This window comes from Thunnus maccoyii, chromosome 16, assembly GCF_910596095.1.
Source record: "Thunnus maccoyii chromosome 16, fThuMac1.1, whole genome shotgun sequence".
Taxonomy (NCBI): Eukaryota; Metazoa; Chordata; class Actinopteri; order Scombriformes; family Scombridae; genus Thunnus; species Thunnus maccoyii.
Genome location: NC_056548.1, coordinates 27,932,557 through 27,958,228, shown reverse-complemented (window position 1 = coordinate 27,958,228; position 25,672 = coordinate 27,932,557). Strand labels below are relative to the sequence as shown.

General features: G+C 38.6%; 1 long non-coding RNA gene across 2 annotated transcripts; it reads left to right on the top strand.

Moving 5' to 3' along the window:
• The first annotated feature begins 2,534 nt into the window (after positions 1-2,534).
• LOC121881304 lies at positions 2,535-10,881 on the top strand. Of its 2 annotated transcripts, none has more exons than XR_006091741.1 (3): positions 2,535-2,812; positions 4,484-4,569; positions 9,576-10,881. It is a non-coding gene; the product is annotated as an uncharacterized LOC121881304 (long non-coding RNA). The 2 variants fall into 2 exon arrangements; XR_006091742.1 differs by lacking the exon at positions 2,535-2,812 and adding an exon at positions 3,431-3,509.
• The last annotated feature ends 14,791 nt before the right edge of the window (positions 10,882-25,672 follow it).

Genomic DNA, 25,672 nt, shown 5'->3' with positions numbered 1-25,672 from the left:
ACATATATTGAAATATTTTAAATGAGAAAAGAATAAAACAATAACATTCACAATAAAATAGAAAAAAGTACATAAAAGTAGAACCAAAATAAGTTCTATATTATATTTGCAAGGAATATACAATTACATATATAGGCCTTAACACATATATTTATATATGTATGTGTATAAGGTGGCCAATAATTCATTTCATTTCACAGCTGCAGTTCAATATAGAACAATGTGCAATCTAGACATACATATAACATGTAGAGCTGAGGTTTGTGAGAGGATTTATTTGTCTATGGTGATGTACAGAGGATGTGGTGGAGTTGAGGAGCCTCATAGCCTGAGGAGTTGCTCTGCAGTCTGGGGGTACAACAGTAGATACTTCTGTATCACTTGCCAGACAGCAGCAGGGTGAACAGGCTGTGGCTGCAGTGGCTCTTGTCTTTTAGAATCCTTTGTAGTAACTTCTGCTTTGAAAAAGGACCATTTGACAACTTCATGTCCAAAGATCAACTTTATCTAGGACAGGCAAAACCAATATTTACATACAGAGGCCTACACTGCACCATCCTGTAGGGCGGAGGAGCTTACACACATACACCCAGAAGACAGAAGTAAAACCCCACAACCCAGAAACCCAGAAAACAGGCTATCTTTATAAACAGCTACCCCTAGCAGGAGTATGGCTATATTACCATTATCCTAATTAGCATTAACTTCTTTTACAGTGCTCACATTAAAACACTTCTCCCTCTTTAAATTCCAATATTCCCAAATGTGCCTTTATTTTGCATACACCTTAAGTATGTATACTGGTGTTTCAGCAGCAATATACCAATACAAGCACCTGAAAAGCATGGCAGATTCAACCTTCAGTCTAACAAAATCTGTCCAGTCAAACATTCAGTCTATCTAGAGGTTTGCAAGTGCGCTGTGATCTGCGCAGTACCCCCAGTGACCCAGCAGGCACCACTGGTGAGGGCGTATTGAGTAGATCTAGTGTTAGGATCATGAGAGGGGTCTGTGTGTCAGTGTGAGAATGTCCATCCTCTTGAGGGGACACAGACACTTCTGCCTCTCTCTCTGGCAAGGCCACTGGCAGACATGCTCTCACAGTAGCCTGTCTCACCATTGGAAACTCCATAGAACTGTCTGTCTCTGAGCCTGTATCATGGCGCAGGCACAGACGGTCCTGATGTCTGTAGAAAACACGTCCGTCAGTCACCCTAACAACATAAAGACTGGACCACTGTACCTAAGAATAACGCCAGGTAGCTATTGCTGGTTGTTCTTACTGCATAGACATAGACATTGTCATCTGCTTTGAACTATCTCTCATGCTTGGTGATCATGTCCCTCCTTCTGCTATTCCTGCTTTCACGCCACTTTTGCCTTCATGTCCAGGCTCAGCAGGTCCAATCTTGACATGGGCTTATCTCTGCTAAGGTGCATACACTGAGGCGGTATTTAAACGGGAAATGTGGAAGCCAATTACTAAGAGAGTCCCCTGTCATCTGCTTCAGGCCTTCCTTCACTGTCAGAACAGCCTGTTCAGCCAAACCATTTGAGGCTGGGTGGAAAGGAGCCATCCAACTGTGAAGAATGCCATTCTGTTTCCTGAACTCACTAAACAGCTCACTGGTGAATGTCGGGACCAGAGTGTAAGGCAACCTGTGGACTACAGATTGTAGCAGTATGATATGCTGCTGTGGCTGAATGCAGGCAAGTCTGCCGCTGTGTACTTTACCTGGTGCATTAGCCTATCAGTGCAGAGGGCGAGGGCATAAAAGGAGGCTGTGTCCCTCCCTCAAGCTCTCACTTCCTGGCTCAAAGGCCCTCCCACTTCCTGGCCTTTCACTTCCTCCTCTGCTCTCCATGCGGGTAGGTACGCGGCTGCATTGTCTGTAGCTTGTTGCTTTAGCTCTTGTTAGCCTGCATATTAAACAGCTCACCTCTGTTTGTAGTGGTCCATGGTGGCTAAGGTGATTGTGATGAGCCCCATTGTTTTGCCATAAGCAAGTAAAGCACTCAGGTATGGACTTAATGTTTTCATTTAGCTATAACAATAGCCTGTTAGCCCAGGTATTGGACACCTTACCTGTCTGTTTTTCATAGCGGATCCTGAACACATCACTGGCGCACCACAGATGCTCCGGTTAGCACTGGAGCAGGGTGTTAGCACTTTAGTTCTCTTTTAAGTCATTTTTAACATATTGTGACCAACTAAATAAATTTGTTAAATATTTGTTAAACATTGAACCACGTCTCCTGCCCTTCCTTGTATTACTTACATGCATGCCTCTCCATTACCATTTATATTTATTTAAAATTCCCTGGGTGAAATTCCCAAGGTTTTCTTTTTCAAATTTCATAAGCATAAATCTTTACCCATAATACTGTATCAGCCCTCGTATCACAACAAAACACTTGCATGAGTTTGTCTATGGTTTTGTAGGCTGTGATGTTGCTCATGATGTGGGTTTCGATCCATTTGGAGTGCACATCCACCATTACAAGAAACATCTGTTCCTTACAGGGGCCAGCAAAATCCAAATGCAGCCTAGACCAGGGGTGGTCTGGCCACTCCCATGGGTGCAAAGGAGCTGGTGGTGCCATCAGATGTAGGATCTTGCAAAGTTTTTCATCTGAGACACCTGAATGAGTCTAATGTATTTCCACAATCTGTAAGGGCAATGGTGAGGTACGATGACCCTCGCACCCCAGAAGATGCAGCTATCCTGCAGACTCAGTTCTGTCTTTTATTTAGGATAAGGCCTCAGATCCTCTCCTTCCACAACACTGGGCCAAACAGCAGCAGCTGTTGGTAAGCATGGCCCACGTCCAGCTTTGTGAATAGCTTACCCCCTGCCGGGGCCACAAACAGGTCATCCACTTGTGGAAATGGGTGCCCCTCCAGCTTAGATACATGATTCACAGTAAGCTTATAGTTCTCACATATCCTTGCCATTTTGTCTTCCTTAAAAACCGAGAACAATGGGATGCTCTGCTCCTGTAAATGTTCCAGCTCCTCCTCAACTTTTTTTGCCGTGGTTTACAGTGAGATAAAATCACTGTAAACCATGGCCTTGAGTGGCTTATTGCTTTTATAAAACGGTAACCATATATACCTGGAAATGTTTCATAAAATAAACACACAGCAACAGAAAATGCAATAATTTATTGATAACAAATAATCTTCTGCCAAGAAATGTAGTTCTTCAGCAACTTTTAGCAGAATGGTTGCCAAGCAACACACAGATGCAGTGGAAAGCTATGCTAATCAGGCTAGTCAAGTATGCTTAAAGATTGGGGTGATTATTAACATGAATCTGGATTTTGCCATTAATTGTGCAATTGTTGAAGTAGTTTTCAATTATGCCAGCACTCCTCTTTGCTGGTACAGGAGAGTTTGACTCTGGACAGGTGAACCAAATTTATATGGGGAAAAGTCGCTGGTCAGACCTCCTTACCCTTTGGTGCTCTGCCCCACGGAAAACAGCGTCAGCGTCAGGGAGAGCTAGGTAGGTTACGCTGTTTACTGACAGTGATTATGTGATTTTGAACAAAAAACATGATCTCACAATGTCTTTGTCGCTTTCCATGATGCATGGTGGGTCAGGATCTCTCACAACACAATCTTACAGGGTCCCAGCTTTGTTTCTTGACTTTTCCAGCTCTAATTTCTTTCTCATTAATTTTAGTGTGCCTCCTTTCTTTTTTATCTTCCTCCTCTATCCTGTCCATCTCTTACTACCAATCATCCACACTTATCCCACCCAGTAAATTAAAAAGCACAACAACATCTGGCATTTTGAAACAATTTGTATAGGTGACTAACTGGCACGGTAATACTGTTGAATTCGGTCACATGTGTGTGTTTATAGAGTATTTTACAACGGCTCTGAACGTGACTAATCCTAATTAAGGTCTGGAATTATCTGTTTTATATTAAGTATTGAATTGAATTGAATAATACTATGAGACAGCATTTTACAACTCTGGAAAGTTGTGACAGTGAGTCATTTGTACTCCGTCTCTGTCTTGACAATGCAAGACAAATGGTACAAATACCCTGCTCAAATTATAAAGTGTGTACCTTCACATGAAAAGGTTACTTTTTTAACACAGAAGTCTGAAAGCCTTAGATTGTACAACAGAAATGATATCCATAAATGCATCTTGATAAGACACTGTCAGTGCACATACAGTATAGTACACTTCCACTGAGTTTACTGTCTATCCATAAATAATCCCAACCACAGCTCTTTGACTGTTCAGTGCACTATAATTATGATTAAACTACCGACTACATTTGCAAATCAGCCATTAGAGGAACACTTTGATATTTTGGGAAATGCACTTACCCTGAGTAAGAATCAAAAATCAATATCAATTTAAACACTGTGTGCAGTAAAGAGATACAAACTGACTGGGTTTTTCCAAACTGTTGGAGTTGTCCGTTAATATTGTTTCAACAACTTGCTTTTATCTTCAGAAACTAATCCATCCTCCCACACGCTCCTGGCTGGACTCAGGCAGAGATGCTCCTATCTTACTATCCTGTGAGTGCTGGACTCCAAGGTGATTTAGTTACTGATTATTTGTCATAGTCATTTATGGTGCAGCTTTTGGTCTTCCAGGATCCACTCCGCAGCACTGCAACAAACTGCAGGGAATGCAAAGGACAGTGTGCAGTTTTAAACATTAAAGATGCACTGCACTGGAGTTAGCTCGAAGCTAATTTGCATCCGTAGTCCCCCACGATCAAAACATACAACAGCACAACAACAAACAGTACAAAGCAAAAACAAACAAACAAACAAAACAAAACAAACAAACAAAAACAACAACAACAACAACAAAAAAACACACACACACAGAACACACCATACAAAATACAAAGCTACACACAACAGGACATCACATACACCCACAATGTCAATTAAAAATTAATAATGTAAACTAGACTCAGTGGTCACACAGCTGATTCATCTTTAGTTGATTTTTTAAAATTTGGCCTTGAATGTATTGATAGAACTACAGTTCTTCATATCATCAGGTAGGGCATTCCACTGAATTGTGGCTTTCACAGAGAAAGCTGACTGCCCAAATGCAGTGTGACAAAATGGTATGGTACAATCTTGTATAGAGTTGCTGCCCCAAGTGAAGGAGTTCAAGAATTTTGGATTCACGCTCACGAGTGAGGGTAAGGCGGAGCGTGAAGTTGACAGGAAGATTGGTGCAGAATCAGTGGTAATGCGGGCGTTGTACCAGACTGTTGTGGTTAAGAAGGAGCTAAGCCAGAAGGTGAAGGTCTGAATTTACCAGTTGGTCTATGTTCAAATCCTCACCTATGGTCACAAGCTTTGTGCAGTCACTAAAAGAATGAGATTGCGGATACAAGCGGCTGAAATGAGTTTCCTCTAGAGAGTGTCTGGGCTTTGCCTTAGAGATAGGGTGAGGAGCTTAGAGATCTGGAGAGAGCTCAGAGTAGAGCCACTGCTCCTTCACGTCGAAAGGAGCCAGCTGAGGTGGTTTGGGCATCTGGTTAAGATACCTCTTGGATGCCTCCCTCTGGAGGTGTTCTGGGCATGTCCAACTGGTAGGAGACCAGGGCAGACCCAGAACACACTGCAGGATGTTGCTGGAGTAAAGGATGTCTGGGTTACTTTGCTCAGGCTGATGGCACCATGACCCAGTCCTGGATAAGCAGCAGAAAACAGATGGATGGATTTAATATAGATGATTGAGATATTGCTGATGATGATGGTTTACAGGTCCATGTGATGAATTAATAACATGGGCAATATAAATAACCACAGCCGTGTGGCTGAGACAATGTTGTGGTGCTGTTGGAGAACCTCGCCTTTGCAACAAAATCAATGAAATTGACAGGTCTGTGGGAATAGAAACAAGGCTTGTGCATGTGCACCTGGTTCCACAATGATTAAGATTTATAAAACAGATCAACTAGCAACCAAGTCTTGTAGAGTTTTGTTTACATTCAGCAGCACAGAATGATATGTTTCTGTACAATTTTAGAGAAGGACATTTTATGTTTTCCTAAGGGAAACAAAGAGAAGGAGGAGAAAAGAAGGCATTATCTATTCATCTTGGTATATCTGCTCACTAGTTGACAATATGCTTTATCACAGGCACCCCGACATCAGTCACCAATGCACTCAGCACCAGTCTGCTGAATGACAGTCATCATCCCTTTAAAACCCTGTCTCCTAAATATACATCCATACACAACAAACTTGCATTTATGTTTTGTAGATAACCTAATGCTGCCTGGATTGCATTTCACACATACATCATATCAAAGACAGGTTTATTGGTGATTGATTTTTTTTTTCATTGCTTTGTCACCCTGTACTCTGTGCACCTAGGTGTTCATGTTCATAGTGTCCACATGCCTTCAATTATGGAATTTATCCCACTTACAGTATTACAAGTGTAGGAGTACCCTTTCATAGCAGCCCTGAAGTGATCACATAGTGAATAACGTAAACTCATATCAGACACAGGGATACTCTAGAATCTGCCCCACTGCTCATCATTTGGGAAAAAAAAGTTCTGACATGTTCTTGGTTATATATTATGTTGTTGTGGCCACTACGTGCCACCAGAACAGCTTCAATGCACCTTTGATTGAGTCTACAAGTCTCTGGAACTCTTCTGGAGGGATGAACACCATTCTTCAAAAAGATTTTCCCTCATTTGGTGTTTTGATGATGGTGGTGGAGAGTGCTGTCTAACACATTGGTCCATAATCTCCCAAAGGCGTTCAATTGGGTTGTGATCTGGTGACTGTGAAGGCCATAGCTTTAATTTGTCACCCATCTTTACACACACACACACACACACACACACACACACACACACACACACATATATATATATATATATATATATATATATATATATATATATATATATATATATATATATATATAATTTAAATATGGACATAATTGCTGGTAGACGAGGGACATTATAGGAAACAGTGAAACAAGTGTAACATCCTACAATGTGTGTTTGTGTGTTTGGAGATACCAACTTACAAGAAAGCAGCATCAGCAAATAATAAACTACCTAACTCTGAATATTGTTACAGAACCTTTCTCTATGACTTATAGTGCAATCCCTCTTTGTATTGAAGCAATTTAAGACTCAAACAGATGACTTCTAACTAATTTAAGAGACCTTTTAAGAGGCATTTTACAATAAGCTTTTATTCCTAAATTTGCAAAATTGGGAATAGGATTAAAAGTGAAGGACTTATGTCTAACATTTCACTTTTAGCAGAATGATAAATACAGGCCCGACTTCATAGGAGTTTTTAGGCAGGCAGAACCCCAACACATTCTACAGGTTTCAGTCATTTCACCAGGTAAGATTCACTACATTCTGCTCATTCAGCTCTACCAAAACTATTGATGCACTTATATAATCAGTTGTTAAAGTCAAAATGAAATGTCATTTTCAGTTTGACTTTTGCAATCAAAAATAATGCTGCTTAAATGTACTGTTTACAGTTTTTCATTAAAAAAGGTCTTTGGAGAAATATCAGAAATGCTCCTTTTCATCTCAGCCAGTTAGAGGGCCCTGTCCTTGTCTGTGTTTGATTGACAGCAGCAGACCGTTGTGTTACTCTGTATAGAATGAAAATGACAAATTTAAGTAATTGGTAGATAGTGTGTTGTTAGCAGTGGTACTGAAGACCAATGACCAAACCAGCATCTAACAGGTCATAAGTGACATTTGCCGGTATGTTTACATGCTGTTTAATGTGCTGCAGCTGAGCAGCTAATTAGCTATCTAGTCTGTAAACTCTTGTGGTGGTGCACTTTTCCCCAGTGAATGTTTGTTTGGTGGCTCATTCAACAAGCTAACCAACATGTGTTCATGTTTGTTAGTTAGATAAGAAGGAGACTCTAGTAGGAAAGCTAATCTAGGTTGTTGATCAGAGTCTGTGGCTCTTGTGTTGTGTAGCAGGATGCTATCAGCCTCAGTGTGACCGCCTGCTCTGCCTATGATGGAATGCCACATTATTGCTTAATGCAACAATTTGATTGACTGTATAAAAACCAGGTCTCCATCTATGTAGATGAATACTAGGTAGTCTGTCGAATTAATGCAAAACAAGGGGGCATCATCATGAAACCCTTTTGGTTTGTCATTTATTCTCAAGGGATAACACAGGACAAGTGATTTACAGAGCAAATGTGTATGCTGTAGTACACAACAATTCAATTTAACTTCAGTTGGACTTAAGATGCCATTGAGTCTTTCCAGCTCAGTCCTAGTTCAAACATCACCCTGCTGAATGTAATATCAGCTGATGCCTTGTTTCCTGTCTTTTAGAGTTAACCTTAACCCAGACATTCTCCATCATTTCTGTATTACAGCAGTCTCTGCTGTGTGCTGCCAAAAAGCATGACTTTGCTGACCTTTTACATGGTACCATGACTTTTTTTTGTGCCTTAGTTCTTTCTTTAGAGATTGTGCAGATTGTGCAGTGTAGGACCCTTCCTCTGGAGTTACTGTATCTCTGCTAACCTTGGACTGCGTCCAGGACTTTCTCCAGCAACCTCTTGTCTCGTCTGCTGTTGAAGTACAGGACAAGGAAAAGGCATGCTTGCTGTTCTTAAGATGAATGAATATAGGCATACACACAGATACTAGGGTTTATTGTGTATTCCCAAATGTATCTCTGAGCAAAGTGGCACTGATGTCACCAGAGAAACTCAAACCACAGTGGCCTGAGGGCTTAGTTCCAGAAGAAAACTGTAAGTTGAGGTGTTCATTCTAATATAGTTCCCTATTTTTTTTCCAGTAAAAAGCGACACCATGGGGTGCTGCCCAGAAACAAATGGGTTACTATAGGCAGTTCACTCAACAGTGAAATTAGTAAACACCAGAGGTGCCTCTCAAGCAAAGTGTGAATAAAATTACCCCGAGGCTGCCTTGGCTCTCGTTATTCGCCAGCCTTCCACACTGTGCCTGTCTTAGACGAAAATTAACCACTGCATAAATATGCTTTTTAAGGAGATTTGGCAAATATAGTGTGTGATTATAATACTACACAAAGGCTCACAATTAAGGGGTACGAAGAATGAAGTTGCAAATGAGTTTGCAAGGTTCTGACTCTTGTTTTACAAGAAGCAATTTTGCCATTTAAAGTTCAATGGATCAACCATCCACAAAGCATACTTACTGAAGTACTCATGTTTGCACTCAAGCACTCAATCTCATATTTTAGTGGGAGGGAATTACATGTACTGTAATGGCTCAAATACATTATAGAGTCATGCCATGCTCAGGACATGGTAATCTTTTTAACAAAAATGCAGTTATCATTCACTCATATTAGCTCTATGAAGTAGTTGTTTTGTTAGCATCTTGTGCACGTGCATGAGAACGCAGATGTACATGCACAATTGTTTTTGGTGATAAAAACTAAATGTAAGCATAACTTTGATTAACTTAAAGAAAACTCCACTGGGTGCCTTAAATTTCATTTGTGTTAAGCCAGTTGTGTTAAGTTGTCTTGACTCAGCACTTCCTGTTTTATGTTTTAGGTCTACCTGGAAATGAAGGGATCATGTCTTTTGAATGGCTGGAAGACTTTTAATGTGAAATATCAGTGCAGAAAATGTGGACTTTGATTATCAGCAGTTTAACATCGTCAATGACATCATCAAAATTTCAACCCCAGGTTTGATATCCAATTGACTCCATTGTGTTCTTTTGCTGTTAGTGAAGCTAAAACATAGAGGCTGACTGAGAAGTTTCGGTATTATTAATGTAAATACCGCTCAGCTTCTTTTGGTGGATGCTAGAGGAGGTTAAGAGTTTGTTACACTTCCTTCATTGCTCAGTGCTGCAGTTCATCTCCCACTCTTCATCTGCCAGCCTGAAATTAATTGATGTGAAGGACCCTTAACCCTCTCTGACTCCACTAACCAACATCTATGCTTCACAATCCATCACTTCGTGCAGCAAACCCTACCTTCTGTTGAATTGCAAATGCCGTGAAAGTGAATTTTAATTATCCAGTCAGCTTGAGCTGGTGTGAGAAGATGGATGTCCCCGATGACAAGAGTCCTCAGACACAGAAGAACGTCAAGTGAACTGAAAGAGACAGATTAACTTTACATAACATAAACTGATGGGCTTCTAGGCATGTCGGAGATGGGTTAAGAAAGGACAGTTTGACAACTTAACAAACAGGCTTCTGTTTATGACAAACATGCAGTGACAAGTGCATTGCCAAATGGTCAACAGTATTCTGAACACTGGCAAACAGAAGAGTTATGATAAGACTATAAGTGTTTTATTGTTTGGCTATGTTCAAATCCAATTTCACAGTGTTTATATTTTCTGTCTCAGAGAGAGAAGTGTAATTTGCCTCTGTTCCTAATCCTATCTTGTTTTAAATGAAAATGTTTATGTAGTGAAATTCATTCTAGATACAAATCTATTAGATTCTTTCATTAAACTGACACTGACTAGTCATTATGACAGAACTTCTGCTGTGGATTTGGTTACAGATTGGACACTGATCATGCCAACACTGTGCTGTGCAGCTACAGCAGACAATCATAGCAAGGCATGTATGATGTAACACACTGCTGACACACATGAGCAGCAGACATGTTCAGCTGACAGACAGTTTTGGTGGATATCCAGTTACACTGTGATTTAACGTTTTATAACAAGATTTTACCTGCTGATAACTGCAGGAACAGACAGCTGGAGAGTTGAAGAGCTGCAGGACGAAATGCGAGGAGGATTTCTGTTTTTTGTTGGGTTTTTTTGTGGCTGCCAGCAGCTCTTCGTCCAATGGACAAGTAATTTTTGGGAGCTAAAAATGGCACCGCAGTAGCAGTCTATTACATAAGAAATAAAATCTGAATATTGAAGAGTACTATTTAAAACATCAGCCAACAAGGTGCTGTAAATGTCTTCAGTTATTGCAGTTTAAATAAACTGTTCACCTTGAAAAACAATTTCGGAGAACTCCTCAATTTAATTTTGATTCAGCCATCCTAGCCCCCCTTGCAATCGCTCTGTGTTCTATCAGAGTGTTGTTTGAGATAAAGAGTAAAAGCAGTGGAGTTAAAGCCTGCATAGTAAAACAGAGTAAAGCTATTGCAGACCACAGCGGTGCTTAAGGACGTGCAGGGGAACAATGAAGTGATTGAGTTGCAGGGCTCCCTGAGCTAGCTCCCAGTCTGATTTGCTGCAATAAAGGGCAAATGATTATTTAGAGAGAATAAAGCTTCTATTAAACACAATTGACTCTGGGCAAGACTTTATGAGCATGGCACAGAGGTCTAATATTCCTCCAGCAAATGTTTAACTCTGCTACCTTCCTGATAAGTAGAGCCAATGAATATACATGCTGAAAACCAATGCCTTCTCTCCTGCAGCCTGCACAAGCTGAGGCAGTGGAGGGGCAATGGAAAAACTAGATACGTGTATTTTATTTAAGGGTATTATATAGAATTTACTCTTGCCCCTTGTACCCGACTTTCTCAATTCAATTCAATTCAGTTCAATTTGCTTTATTGGCATGACATTTTCCATGTGTTGTGAAAGCACAATAACGATTATGAATGACAATGTTAGAGAATGAAATAAACAAAGATAATGTGAATAACAATATTAGTTAATAAAATAGATAATGAAATAAATAAATGAAGTAATCATTGTTAGTATTGGTACATATAAAATGTGATTTTAACAATGCAAGACAAACAAAAACTGATGCAAAACAAGACAACTAAATCTACTGTAGATTAAGTCAACTAAAACTAGACAAAAACTAAAACAATTCAGATGACTAAAATATGACTAAAACTAAATGGCATTTTAGTCAAAAGACTGACTAAAAGTAAATCAAAATATGCTGTCTACATGAAATCTGCATGGTATCTCACAAGCGACAGGAGTACAGAGCACACATGGAGCAACTTTGAAGTAAATCAAAAATTTGTCAAAACTCATTTGCTTGTTAAAACTTTGTAAGGGCATAAAATATTAGTAAAATTGACCTTAAATTGTACCTTGTGTTTGGGGTGCATGGAGAAATTAAAACTCACCTGGAGGAAAACATGAATGCTTTCAGTCCTAGTTAGAACATGGGTGAACAGTGGTTCACTTCAGCCTCTTGTGGCCAAAATGAGTATTATAACAATATACACTTAAAAAATGATTGTGACAGAAAAAAATACATGTAAAAAAAAAAATCACCTGCCAATTTTTTTTTCATCTATTTTACAGATGAAGAAAAAGTTACTTTTTTTCACCTGGCAAAACTTTTTTTGTTTCACAGATGAAAAAAATAAGGAACTTAGTAAAATTATCCTGGCAACTGTTTTTCCACCTGTTCTTAAGTCATAAACACAGGAGAGAAAACAATTTAGGTCAGATTTAGAAAATGAATCAACAGATTTTTTTTTTCTCACTTGCCTCTCAGGGCTTCTGTAATAAGTGAAATTTTGAAAGAAAAAAAAATTAAATCATAGTGAAGGATTCCCACTCTTCTAAAAGACGTGGAAAAGTTAATTCCAAAGTTCAGATCTTGAAAAATGTAGAACTAATGGAATTTTAGTTGGAGCCCCATTGGATCATTAGTTGGCTGGGAATCGATTCATTCACCAAGACAAGATTGGCTGTGTCCCTATTTATGGGATTTATGCCCCCCTTTTATCTATCTGTACCATGTTCACATCTGGTTATGGAAATTTCAGCATTGGCCAAGAAGACATCTTAGTTAGTAAGTTTTGAAATTTTATTAGTGAAAAAGAGTGGGAACTCTGATTGTTTTGTGCATCACTCTGGTTAGAAAAGGAGGATGTAATGCTGCAGTGTCTGAAAAAAGTCCTAGTCAACCAGTAATCAGTTGTAGGAGTTATAGTAAAAGTGGTAGTATCAGTAATAGTGGTAATGTGAGTACTACTAAGAGCAGTAGTATTAGTATCTGTCAACCCCTGCCTTTGCCAAATGTTTTTCCTTTTTTCTGTTCTTGAGTAAACTAAAACTGTTTTTGTGTGCATGTGTAGACCTATATAGTCACCTGACTTATCAGAGAGCAGCTTTATTGTTATGTTACATTGACACTTAACATTTTGTACTAATAAATTAAATTTAGATTAGTTTGTAAAGATGTTGACTGCATAATTTGCCTGGTTTCATATTGCTTATTGCTTATTTACTTTGAAGATGTATTACACTATATGGAATAACAAATACCACTATATAGGTAAGAATCCAAACCATCACTTTGAGGCTAATTAATACTTTACATGTGACCATGTTGCTCAACAATGTATTTTAACAGAAAACATGTTGCATCACAACTCATTTTTCAGTTGCAGATCCATTATTGGTGTGTATCACTATCTTCATTCTACCTTATGTATTGAATAACCACCTGTAAATATTTACCTGTAAAATGCCCTCCAATACACTTACTTGTTGGATGATGGGCTGTAGAATAGTCACATATAAAATATATCTGTGAAGATTCTCAGTCATCAAGGTCATGGTTACCCAAGGAGAGTTGAATCGAGGGCAACTGCACTTGGTTGTGGATACTTGATGACATTTCACCTCTCATCCATGGGGCTTCTTCAGTTCTCACTGCCTGGTGGGGAGTCCCAGGTATTAGCCTCTGTGGGGTCATTATCAAGGTCATTGATACTACTTGGTTCATTACTGCTCCTGGCTGGTGTAACGGCAGTCATTAGAGTTGTTGGAGACACTTGAGGCCAAGTGTAAATGACAGTCATTGGAATTGTCACATGAGGCCAAATGTGAATGGTTATTAAAGCCTCTTTCACACATAGTTCTTGGTAAATTCCAGGGATAACATTTCAGGAACCACTAGTGAATTTCTGTCTTGCGCCTTTTCACACATGCCATGGAAATGCTGTAATAGGTGGGACAAGGGACATCCAGGAGATGGTGGTTCAGCACTTATGGATGCCAACTGCCATAGAGGGCGTAACTCACAAAACTCAAAACAAACTTTCAAACTAGGCAGTCCTAATCAAATATGAATCAAGATTTCGTTACTACATTTCCTATTTCTCACCTCAAATGTTTCCAGAAACATATTTTAGTGTGATGTTTAGCTGTAATATGAAAAAGTTTTTTCCGCCATGTTGAAACAGACGAGCTAAAACTAAGCACCGCCCAACTTGCAGAACATCACATGTCAAGTCTTGTGATTGGTTCGCTTGCTCCACGTGAAAGCCTCTTTCGTCAAACGGACGTAGCCCTTTACGTGTTTGTCCCTGTAATGTTACTGATTTCATTCACAACATAGCTGTACCGGCATTTTCCCTTAAATATTATCACGTCTTGAGGTGGGAAATTGTTGGTATAGATTTCCCTGAATATCCATCCCTGCTCCCATTCACACATGACACCATGCAGGAAATGTTCCTGAACATTTCAGGGATAGATTGCATGTGTGAAAGGGGCTTAAGTCACCTAGGAAGGGATGAAAGGACAGCATTGTAAGTGGGGGATAAGTGGTGTCATAGACCTTTTCCTCTGTTGAGGGATGGTCTCTCTACCTACGACGTAAACAGCCTCCTTCACTCCTCTTTCAAACCAATGGTTTGTAGAATAGTCTGTGAAATATGTACCTGTTGGATGGCGGCCTGTGGAATAGTCACTTGTAAAATACCTACTTATATACTTACCTGTTGAGTATTGACCTGTGAAATACCTGCAATATAAATGAAATTGTCTAGTTCCTTCAAGTTAACCTTACAATTGAACCCTATATGGTGGAGGAGTCAGATGATCCAGACATCACTGATACTCTTGTTGCTCTTGTCACAGTGGTCACCAAGAGCACTACAAGTCCAGTTCATTTCAGTCCTCTAAGCACTGCTATTGTGGTGGAAGATGATCTTGTGATGAGCAATATCCCCAGGTTGGCTGACACATTTGCATTGTTTGGGTTGATGTATGCATTGCATTTGGACTACCCCAAGAAATTCATTCACACTTTTACCTTTATCCAGAAAATACTGTGGGTCTTGATAATGGTATCATAACTTGACAGTATGTTGTTGAACACGTTGTTGTTTGCACTTTTAATAGTATAACAACTTGGTGATCTAAATCCGGAAATGATGTGAGATGTGCCATTGACAATAAGTAATTATTATTACTTATTTATATTTTAGGTATTGTTTTTGTAGGTCTTTACAGTGGGGTAGACTTGATGTCTTTTAATTGATGAACAGATTTTTTTTTATTGATTCATTGACTCACTCATTTATTTTTGTATGTTTTCAGTTTTATTGTCAGTTTGATAGCCATGGATATAAGATAATTTTAATTGCTGTTTTAAGAAATCAGGCCATAAGTTTTAGATTAAGGACTTTAAGTTGTTCCAGTTCCTGGTTCTCTTGTTCCTGTGTGTTTGACCTGTAGAGATACACATACATTCACACACAATCACACTCATATACAGCCACATACATACTTGCACAGAGATATACACACAACCACCCAGATTCACCCACAACCATTCACAAAATCATGTGATTGAGATGTTGTATGTTTACAGTTCCATTTAAAGCTAGAGCCGGGGTGTCTAATCATGCTATGCCTGTGCCGGTTTTCCTTCCAACCAAACGCTTCACCAGGTGATTTCACTGATTACCACACTTTCAGCCACAGAGGAGGAACTAATCAGTCAAATCACTCGAGTCTTTGGTTGGAAGGAAAACACTTGGCCCTCCATGGCACATGGTTAGATACCCCTGAGCTAGAGCAGTGTTTTTAAAAAAATATTGCTGTTACATGTTCAGACATGTTTAGATAAAAGCATTTTAAGACTGAATAAAAAAAACTTAAATTGTACAGCAGAAGTTGAATGTGTGTTTTTTTGATTGAGTATTCTTAACTTAAATTTTAAAAAAAATAGCCTATGAGTTATACACAAGTATATTTTTTGAGTTCATACATTTTTATTCAATTAAGTACTATTATATCAAAATAATTAAGTATGGAGAAACTAAAAACATTACATATGTTAAACAATATTTTAAGTACAGTGCACTTAAAAAGACAACATAAAATGTAAACTTTTAAGTTTGAATAAATTGTATTTTTTAATATTTAAAGTTAGTTGACTTAAATATTTTGATGTAATCAGTTTCAGCAAACGTTTGGGGTATTCTGAACTTATTGGATTTTACAGTGTACCAGTTAATCCAGTATACAATATACCGTATCATTTAGGGTGTTTTTAGCCCTGCGCTTTTTAGGCTGGTTGAATTGAATTCTGGTTATTTTTCTCCCTTGGAGTGATTCATTTGGGCAGGTCTGAACACAGCAATCGTACCAGTCCAACTACAAGTCGTACTCTGCAAGTTTGAGCTAAATGGCATAGCCAGGTGCACTTTGCATGCTGAGATGCAGATGTTATACAGCTGTTAGCAGCTAACCGGGGAATGAATGTTGTTATTTATGGCCAGAGGACCATTTTTAGGACCTTCCTCCTGTGTTTACATTTTTGCTCCTGCCCCAGACACATTTGACCAATGAGCTGAGTGAGCTCACCTGGCTTGTAGTGATGCATTTTGGTTCTCCTGGATTTTTCTCTGTGTGAAAATAAACCGAACCAAGAAGAAAACACATCAAGTTTACCAACCCATCCACTGATTCGGACCAGAGCAAACCATGTATAGATTTGAAAAGGCGTTAGATACATGAAAGACATGTGATACCACACATGTTAGCATAATGAGCAAAACTATGAATTTCAAAAGGAAATTACTGTTATTAAGACTAAAGCTGTGTCCTTAATCTATATATATGATTTTATACTGATCTTACTATTTTGACAGTTAGTATTCAAGAAATCAATGTGCTTTACTGTTTTGTACTTTGTAAGATGAACACTGACACATAAATCAAACAGAGAACATTGCTGCCAATTTCAAATGTCAAAACATCATAAAGTGAAAGCAATCTTGTGGAATGCAGAAATAGTTTTCTGAGATAGTTCTGTAGCTGTTACAGCATCGACAATTTAAAGTTTTCTTAGCTATGAATAGCTTCAACATTTCTATTGCACTGTGAAACAGTGATGTCCATCATAACCAAGACTGTCCTCCCAAGAACAACAACAGTGTCAGTCTTTTGTTCAAATGCCCACTACAAAGTAGACCATTTTAACAGACATGGACCTCTAGCTGCCATGTGAATTACAACTGTTGTCTGCCAGGAGCAAATGCAGAAGTAGTGTGACATTGATATACACCCTGAAACATGGAAGCATGTGACTTTGACATGGGAGACTGCGGCTGCTCCACCTTTACCATGTTATTTTAACCTGAATCACAAATAACAAAATGGGTTTTGTGCCTAAACCTAAACAGACCTCAGGGAACAGTCATTTGAATCCTGCTGCTATGGGGCATCAGATTAAAAACACTCACACGTGTCACATTTAAAGGCACTGACAAACAGTACATTTTGTCATTTAGCTTAAAGGACTTATGCCATTGGCCCCCCAATGTTTCATAGAGCCACATTTTAAGGGTTAGGGTTAGACCATATTAAAACAGGAGAAGTAAGTAAGTAATAAATATAAAAATCACAATATTACAAACAATGCTGCTAATGACATAACATGCCCAAAAAATTTGCTATGAAGGAGTGCCATGGTTTAAAAATGTTCGGGAACCACTGCATTACATCTAACAATTGGAGAGTTAAATGGGATAAATAACATATTAGTAAATTTGGTATCAAAGAGCCTTACTAGAAAAAAAATACATGTAATATTGAAGGGAAAAAAAGGAAAGTTTGTTGATAAGGAAAGGCCATGGGTCCATTACATCAAATGGGAACATGATAGTGGTTAGCACCTTTCATAAAATGCTGCCTTCTGGATTTAGAGCAAAGCTCATGGAGAGTCATCCTCTAGGTACAATCTGGTGTACAAACCAGAAACCCAATGACCACTGACGTCATCTCTAACAGGAAAAAACACATTCTGGAGTAAAGTTAATCTTATTCATTTAATAAGCTGTTTTGTGTCATCCTGATGATGATAGTATTTTGTAATTAAATGTGAGTTGGGAGAGGCTGGACAGACATTAGTATAAGAGAACTTATCCCCATACAGAAGGGAGGAAGGAGAGATGAAGAGTACAGATACCATCTATTTCCCATCGGCTCTGCAGGCCTTGGCAGTGGCAGGGCTATGACAATATCTCTATTAGGAGTGATGGAAAGTGTGTCGCTTCCACATTATTAACTGTGCTGCAGGTCTGAGATCAGCATACAGTGGCTGAGAGTAATGCCAGCTGCCATCCCCTTAATGTACACCCCAGCACTGCCACCAGCCTCTCCTTCTCCACACTGCCAAGGTCATTTGACCTGATTGGTATCAAAACGTATTAATAAACCATTCGTTCCAATTACACAGAGGGCGTATTGGCAGAGAAATGCTGCAGGAGGCAGGCTGAGGAGAAGCTTCAATGGACATAATGCACATAGTGGTGACTGCATTGTGCTACAGTCACTGACAGAATATACTGCATCACTGCAGCTCTGTCCTGCAGCACTAAACTGATGACAGCTGTCACCTTTACATATACATATAGGACAAATACATTTAAATAACTTTCTTAATTTTTTTTTTGTCAGATTCAAATAGTAACTAAGGGTATTAGGGCCACATTAGTGGGAATAAATCAGAGATCTTGAGACTAAAGTTGTAATATTTTGAGAAAAAAAGGTGTAATTTAAAGGAAAAACGTATTATGATGAGAATAATAAATAATAAATAAAATAATATATTACCAGCTTCAAGAATGTAGCCTGCTTCTCTGATATTTCCCCTTTAAATACTAAAATTTCTTGTAGAATTATTTTTAATTTTTACCAGCCCGCATGGCTAGCTAGCTGGCATGGCTAGCATCATTACCATAGCTGTGCCATGCTGTGTGTAGCCCATAGACTGTATAAAAATAAGGGATAGCTGCGGTGTCTCCGGTTAAAAAGCACCATGCTGGGCAGGTGACAGATGTGTTTATGATGTTTGTGTGCTGTGAAAGACATCATAGCACAGATATGAGTCACACAGCTGATGGACTGTTAGCCTAGCATGCTAATCCTATGTAAACATATGGATGACACCATATGTTTACAGACATCTGCAGATAGAAACAGATAAAAGAGCAGAGGGAGTTAACAGATAATTAGAATAGTTATAATTAAAATAAGTTGTCTTTCAAATCAAACATCCCAAGATATGAGGAAAGTATTGCTCTTGCAACTGCATTTGTACCTTTTTTGTTTTTGTTTTTTGACTCAAACATTGCTTAACCTTGTTATGTGATATTCTACTTAAGTACACTTGAACACCAAATATTAGTGAGACCACTACAGAAAATTGCAATTTATTATTCAGGAGTTCACATTATACACAGTACCACTGACTATCTCTGTAACGAACTTGCCCAATTTCACACATTGGCCACACAGTCCAGCCATACACTAGGTTTTGACCTAGTCTTATTGAACCATACTAGGGACTATAAGTCAGGATATTTCAGCCTGTACTTCTTCACTTGTGACCATTTTTTAAAATTAGTTTTTGACAGGACCCCCAACTTTATAGAAGCGAATTATTAAATCACTGGAGGACCTAATTAAAGTAAAAATATAAGATATATTATATTAGATATTTTTATTACACATCTCATTTTATGGACGAGAGCAACGTCTAAAGCCCAAGAAAACAGCAATACATGTACTGTGGTAGAAAGTTTAAAAACTGCTGAATCACTGTTGAATTATTTCTGATAGAATTTTACAGTTGCATTATAACTTTTGACAGGGCAAATGTGCTGGCAGTAAAGATTAGACGGCCTCGGAGTGCCTGAGATATGGTTGTGAGAAACTGGTTCTGGCTAGAATTTGTTTGCAGAGGAGAAAAGATAGTCAGTAAGAGCATAAAAGCCCATCTCTATGACCTTGTTCCCATCACTGAGTATGTTTCCTGGATTAATACATATTTTCAGTTTGCACATAAAAAACCTGGAAATGCTGAAAATTAAAAAATTTAAAAAGTTGAAATATCGCAAAAAAGTTTTTATGCTTGGCTGAGGTGTAAAAGTTTGTTCATTGATAAAAAAGAAAATGTGAGCCAAAACATCTTGCATCTCTTAATAGGCTACTTTCTGACTTCTCTACCCTGTCTGTGGCTCTTAGCTCCAAGCCCACTGGTTCCTACAGAAGATATATGTTATTATTAAAAAGGCTCAGTAATTTCCAGTTAGTCACTGTAGTTTTTAGGAAATGTTACTCAAACAGGAGGACGTAGTGCATTTGTTGGGGACTAGTTTCAGTGGTGGATTAATCCACATTTGATGCTCTGGTGAGTATTTCTGGGATTGAATCAAAATAAACTACAGTGTGTGTGTTCCTGGTAATGAAGGAACATGTTGCAACAGTGTGACTCATTGATGTGTTTTTAATAGTTTTTGGACAATGATGGAGTTCTATGACGCAGAGGAATAAGATATACCAGACTTTGATACACACACGATACTTGTTAGTAGATCAGTACACTGTTGGTTTGGTCTGTCCGTGAGATTTGTTCACAATAAGAAAAATGTAGAATATCACCAGATTTATAAAGCCACAATTTCAACAAAATGTTACAACTTAAAACACGGTTAAAAATGCATCACCTTAATGAGATAATACTTTGGCTCATTACATATTTGTGGTTCATTTGGTTCATTGATAATTGCGTTCATATTTCAGATGCTTGCCCACCAGTCTGGGGACTTGCCAATCAAGTCTCTTCTGGCATTCAGTGGCCTTTTCACATTTTCTCTGGGGAGCTGAAATAATAAATCCCATGACTTCACTGACCCACAACGCACCACATGAAAAGAAGAGGCAAGGGAAAGGCACTTTTGGACATCCTGCCTGATTTCTATGCAAATGGATCATCAACCGCAAATATAGCATTCAAATGTGCTCACACACAGATGCCGAACAGAAATGCACAAACACACTGTGACCCTCAATTAGAGGGTATCCAGGGAAGAAAAGAGAACATATAGGTGGGTAATGATCTGCCAGTAGGTGCAGGGCTTTTTCCAATATGTCACTGCACATTCTCTAGCTGTCATCAGCATGTGATTATTGTCACTAATGCAACACAAAGTCTAAAATAGGTCGTAATTGATCGGCATACTTTTTTTTTTTTTTTTTTAAATTTACTATCAAATGTATCCTGTAATTATTTGGGGGGAATAGGCTCATCTTTGATGATTAATCATAAGTAGGACAAAAACTACAAGACATAAAAGAAACATAATTCCTTCATTATGTTGAATAACACTAAAAAATCCCAATTTTACATGTATCATTTCCCTTTCTAAAAGATTGGTAATATGCTTCATGCATAGTTACACAGATGCCTTCCTCTCTCCCTCAAAGAGGACAGAAGAAAGGATTTAAATGAGTAGGCAGGACGTGTCTCATTAGGATCCAATAATCCCAACCCGTATGGGAAATACATCAGAGTGGAAGGAAGACGGGAACCTATAGCAATCCACAAGCTGCTTGATATTGGCACATGCATACATATATACTGCGTACTTGACACACAACAAACACACACACTTGTATTTCCATTAGAGGACACTGACTTGCTCTATTTATTAAAAGAATTTGCTGTACCAGAAGTAGGGATGTAACATCATTTTCTTATCAAAAAACATACAGTTGGAACACTCAACTAATTGCTGTGTTGTTCAAACATTCTTGTGGAGGGTTCTGTTGGCTTCAAAATTTGCAGTAATTATGATTTTGCATGCTTATTTCAGTGAGTTTTCTTTTCTTTTCTGTGTCTTGAAACTGAAATTGAAAAGCTTTTCCAAGGACTGATCAGACTACATAACAAAAGAACTTTTATTTCTTTCCATTTAAGTTTACAAAATGTTCATCAAAAAAAGTCAGAGTGTTCAGAGAAACTGACATTCTGTCCTTGACAGAAGTCAAGTAATCCCAGATTTGTGATGTGAATATTACAATCATTTTTATATCTTCTACAGTTAAAAATGCACTTTTCTTAAGGTGATTGTGAAATGTGCTTTCATGATGGATTTGTAATATAAAAAATCAAAACTAAAAATCAACTTTGTGGATTCTTCTAAAATTAAAATTGAATGAACTTCCTACACATGGCTTTAATAGAACAATAATAGAAAAAAAAAACAATATTAACCAAAGTTATTTCAAGTATTTTCAAGTGTCATGAAAATAAAAGACAACAACAGAACATAAACAGTATTAAAACATTTGCATGATGTAGGATACAATTGTACAAAAGCAGAAAGTGAAGTAAACTCACAATAAAAAGAAAAAAATGTATATACACAGTACCAGTCAAAAGCCTGAATAAACTTTCTCATTCAAGGGAATGGGAAGGTGTGTCCAACTTTTGACTGGTACTGTATATATACACACAGTATATAAATAATATATATGTAAAGTCTGATGAATCAGTCTTGGCTAAATATTGAAAAAGTGCACATGTACTGACAAAAACTAGAAAAAGAAAACATATTTCTCCCATATTAGCTTCTTGGCACTGGCTCCCCAGAATTGAATTAAATATCCTTCTTCTCACCTACAAAGCCCTTAATGGTCAGGCACCATCATATCCTAAAGAGCTCATAGTACCCTATTACCCCACTAGAACACTGCACTCCCAGAATGCAGGCTTATTTGTGGTTCCTAGAGTGGGAAAAGTAGAGTGGGAGGCAGAGCCTTCAGCTATCAGGCTCCTCTCCTGAGGAACCATCTTCCAAATTCAGTCTGGGGGGCAGACACACTCTCTATGTTTAAGAGTAGGCTTAAAACTTTACTTTTTGATAAAGCTTATAATTAGGACCGGTCCAGGCTGGCCTTGGACCAGCCCCTAGTTATGCTTCTACAGGCCTAGACTGCCAGGTGACTTCCCATGATGCACTGTGCTCCTCTCTCCTCCTTTCCCTCTCCTTCTGTACACATTCATGTACCATTAATGCATCTTACTAACTTGGCATCTTCCCCGTAATTTTGTGCTTTCTAATCTCACAGGTGACCCTTGGTTGTGGACCGGTTGCTGACTGTGGCTGCAGACCAGCTGCAGTCGTTCTGAAAATACCCTTATAGGTTGTTCTGGAGTGCAGATACAATCAACCTATGTGATCTTGTCCCCATTCATCCTTATAGAGAGTACTGAAAACACTCATATATATTATTTTGAGAGTCAATGGCAATAGACGCATTCTGTTGTTTCGGTATGAGGACTGTTGATGCAAACCCCAGTGTCCAGTGTCAATGTTTATTATGTTTCTTGTGAAGGTAGTGGTGTGCTCGAGGACTGTCTTGATCATTTAAAACTCAAGAAAAACACAGGTGCTCTTGAAGATAAATATAATAAATGTGATTCAAACAAAGACGTTTACTGATCTGAAAACAGGAAGAAAGTACAATCAGAGAGACTTTATTAACTGTAACACTACTTTTGTTGTATAGTCTCACATGCCCATGTAACTGTTTCTATATAGGACGCACCAAAAGACGTCTTAAGGAAAGACTTTCAGAACACAAATATGCAATCAGAACTATAATCTTAATGTTGTTTTGGCCATTTATTTCTCATTTTTCTGCAGGATACTTTTTGAGTACTTGAAGAGGCGTGCCATCTTAAACATGACTTCTCATTGTGATCCAATTGCTGTCACGCACCTGCATTCACTCAATAATCAGGATTGGGTGACACCCCCTGCCAAGTTTATAAAATGTTTGCTTGTTGTTTGTTCACCTTTGTACCCTGATGAAGACCTCTATGGTTGAGACCGGTTGGTCTCAGACCACTACTCACAGCCATAATGCATACAGCCCGCTGCTTTTCGACTCAAGACAAGCATGTCATCAGTTAAAGACACACCTTCAAGTAGATACCCCTGCCGAGTCAAGCCAAGCCAGCACATGTGTATGGAAAAGTGTCAGTGGAACAGAACAGATTTGCTTCAGTTGTAATTGTTACATGCTGTCTTCACTGGTCATGTAGCATCTTTTATTTTTACTTTATTTTTACACACATGTGCAATCAGAAGCTTTTTACACCTGAAATCTAATGCGACTTACATGTGTAACTACACTGATAATGCATTAGGCTGTGAGTACTGTCAAAACACATCCAGTGTAAAGACTAATGGAGGACTGAAGCTGCTGCTGCACCGCTAACATGCTGCTTTCACTTGAATCTTAACTAGCCTCAAAAAGAACTGAGCACTGGTAAAAATGTCCTCATTTTGCATTGCTGCCTTTCATAACGAGAAAGTCAACTCATGTCTTGATCAGTGCTGATGCATGACACCCTCAGCAGAGCATAATATTTTCTGAGAAGGGCAAAGACACTGAAGATCTCTCTTTGAGGCAGAGAACCCAGACAAAATTCAGTGCATCTGCTTCATCTTTTGACCTCATCTTGGTTGTCAGAAGTGTAGAAATTTGCTTATCACACTGTAAGTGTTAGAGAATTCCTGTCACACAGCAAGTTGCCAGTGTTGAGTTGTGATGTTATCAGAAAGACAGGTTGACACTGCCAGGGGCTGGTGTATTGACCGCGTAATCCCTGACAATAGACTTTGCCTTGATCTGGCATTGACACGGATTAACAGGTAATTACTGCTTCTCAGCCAGCTACAGATACCAGAGAAAGAGAGCTGGATGTACCCCAGCCAACCCAAAGCTTCACTGTCTCTCTACAGAGTAACAGCCGTGTACATTTCCCATCAAGGATTAAATGAGATCCTTATTTGTCCCCAACCTTTCCTTTAAACATGCGCTACTGTGGTTGAACTATTGTAAGCTACTTGTTTGGTGTGTCACTCTCAGACAGGTTTTAAACAAGCTAATTGTATAATTAGATTCCAGTGGTGGTGCGTAGGATTGTTTTTGACTCATGTGATCCAAACATTTCCAGAATTTATTGGAAAAAAAAGATAGATGTAATCATTTTCAAAAATAATAGCTTGTTTGGTGTTTGGTGTCTCCTGCTTGCCACACACAAAGGCATGCACCTGTATTAAAGGGGCGGTCTAGCAGCAATCTAACAGCACCCGTGGCTTTACCTATCCATAGTGTCATTCAATAAAAAATGTAACAAAATAAACAATACTTAAATAATTCAAACCATACGGTGTCTGCATACAAACAATATAACTAAATTAAATTATTTTACATATTAACATAACCACAATAACAAAAGATCTATTTTGGCTCTAACCCTCTGGCCCTTAATTGTCAAATTGATGAACTATTTCACAATTACCGAATGAATTCAAAACAGAGCTGCTAAACAGAATTACTCTGTAGTTACTATGTAATACACATATTATGGAACCTTGTAGTATTTGAGAGTCCAAAAGTCTGTCTTTCTGCAAGGTTGCAACAGGAACTGAAAAAGGTGCTTCATACTGAATGTCCATTTCAATTACTTAGTCAGCCTCTAAATGCAGAATAACTTAGTTATAGGCCTGTCCAATATGCTGGTGCTTGTTTTGATTTTCACCTGCCATACAAGACCTCAGGAGTCTGGAGTTGCACTCAGGAC